This window comes from Clupea harengus, chromosome 14 (genome assembly GCF_900700415.2).
Source record: "Clupea harengus chromosome 14, Ch_v2.0.2, whole genome shotgun sequence".
Lineage (NCBI taxonomy): Eukaryota > Metazoa > Chordata > Actinopteri > Clupeiformes > Clupeidae > Clupea > Clupea harengus.
Window position 1 is genome coordinate 1,099,920 of NC_045165.1, and position 2,500 is coordinate 1,102,419.

At 41.3% G+C, this 2,500-nt stretch overlaps 1 protein-coding gene across 1 annotated transcript in view; it reads left to right on the top strand.

Annotated features, from left to right (window-relative positions):
* Positions 1-2,500, top strand: part of atg2b (autophagy related 2B) — a 46,951-nt gene that overhangs the window by 20,182 nt on the left and 24,269 nt on the right. The window lies entirely within an intron of this gene.

A 2,500-nucleotide genomic window follows, 5' to 3' on the forward strand; every position in this document is an offset into this window, starting at 1 on the left:
TTGCTCTGTTTGGCGCAACCAATAATGTAAAAACATTTTCAAATCAGTGTTTACAATTTTTTTTTCTTGTTGTAGACATTTTAAACCACCTCTTATTGCTATTATCATGTGCGTCTTCTGCTTTTGACGCACTTTTTCCCATTTGTAAGTTATTTTATGTATTTCTCTTACTACCTCTAATAATAACTGCTCTTGAAACCTTTTAAATTACCTTTATCTTATTCTTCACACTAGGGTTAGTTATCTTTCTATTTTCAGACTCTCATAGTTTGTTCTTGAGATCGCAATACTGAGTCAACCCGAGCCCGACCAGAGGTCCTCCGTCTCTCTCGTTTTGTGAGGAGGTTGAGGCCAGGGGATTTCCCTGGGGTGATCAGTCCCCTACTGGTTCCGGGTCGAGGCATCTCAGTAATGCGAAATCAGTCCTTTAATTACATAAATTATGACTATAATTATCTGTGTTTTACCCATTGTAAAAAGTTTGTCTCAATCCCACAGAAAAATAACATAGGAGTATCTTTGACTCTTGCAAATTCTTTCAGGAATTTATCTAAAACAGTTAGTATCAACCCCACAGGTAACACAAGGTAAGGGGGAATGGATAGACCTTTAAGAGACTTCTCCGGAGTCGTCTAGAAATAGGTCTAGAGAGTTTGTACAGGCTTCCAGTGGCCAAGGGGATATATCTCTCATTTACCCCGAAGAGTTTGTACAGGCTTCCAGTGGCCAAGGGGATATATCTCTCATTTACCCCGAAGAGTTTGTACAGGCTTCCAGTGGCCAAGGGGATATATCTCTCATTTACCCCGAAGAGTTTGCGGAGGACCCCCTACCACGCAGGTTTATCTCTCATTTACAACCGAAGAGTTTGCGGAGGACCCCCTACCACGCAGGTTTATCTCTCATTCACACCCCGAAGACAGGCTTCCAGTGGCCAAGGGGATATATCTCTCATTTACCCCGAAGAGTTTGCGGAGGACCCCCTACCACGCAGGTTTATCTCTCATTTACAACCTTTTTACATAGCTAGCAAATTCGTTCAACACACGAGGCAAGCAGGAATATCTCTAACAAGTTTGTAACCTTAAAGAATTCCTTCTCTACCCCGCGGAGAACAGGCAACACAGCCCCACTCGAAGACACGTGTACACAAAACCGAAACAAACAATAAACCAACAATATACTACCGTGCACTTACAACAAACAAACAATATACTCACAAACAGCTCGGAGTCCACACCCTACAGTCCAATTATTTTCCTTCACTCTCGGCTCTCCCCGCTGGCAGGCCCTGGCCTCCTTCCAATTCAATTTGGAGGTCTTTTGAAAAACAGAGTCTCGTACTCCTCCGTATGGTTCAGGTCCTGATGATTAGCCCAGCGTGGAGAGCCGTTGAGGTTGTTGGAATCCCGGTCACGAGCCCCCAAATATGATAGGTGAAAATTCACCCTAGTTACCTCAGGACTCCGGAGCTGCATATAAGTATATTTATTAGACAGACAACAATTGCAATCGGGCTCACTCCCAGCACAAGGCTGAAAGTGAAGCAATGATAAACACATCGCACAAGGTTTATATAGACAGAAGTTGAGCGTTCAGCAGGGAAATCACGTGGTGGATTTCTCACGTCCGAGGCAAGGATGGAAGTTTTGCAAGGTCGGAAGAAGCACAGTTCGAACCTTCTTATCACTTCTGGTCTAAACATGCTCTTGTACATGTGCAGACTAAGTGGCACCTAATATTCTAAGTTACACACACGCAAAAGCCATGTTCCTGCGTACATAAGTACATGATTCATATAAGGTAATTAATAATACAAGGCACTTGATTATTATATTCTTAAGTCATTAACAGTGTTTGGAAATTATCTCCATCACACACACATGCCAGTGTTTCCTGGTTGCTATGGTTGCATAGTTGCTATGCTAGCTAACTAGCTAGCTGGCTAAGGAAAGTTTAAATTAACCTTAAATGGTTTAAATGGCATCCATGAATTGATAGCTAGTTTCTAGCTGATGTTACAGTCTCCTCAATTTAACTCTTGAAATTATAACAGGACAAGATAGAAACCCTCGTCAAATCTTGTTTACCGTAGTCATTCCCTATACAGCTTGTATTATGCTTTGAGGTTTGATCAATAAACATAGTTTATGATCAATAAACATATTTGAAAAAAAAAAAAAAGGTAGAAACCCTCATGGTGCCTGTGCAGCTTCACTGCTTGGGCCCCAAATGCATAGGTTAGCTTAGCAGCTAATTAGCTATAGATAAAAATTTGCGATTAATCGCGATTCATTTTGAGTTAACTATGACATAAATGCGATTAATCGCGATTAAATATTTTAATCGTTTGACAGCACTAGTTAGCTTAGCAGCTAATTAGTTCATATTAACACACCCTAGCAACTGCCAACTGTTACCATGGTTCCCTAAGCTAAACATAGCATAGTTCATAGCTAGGGGTTAGGGTTAGCTGACATAGCTAGCACAGTTCATAGCT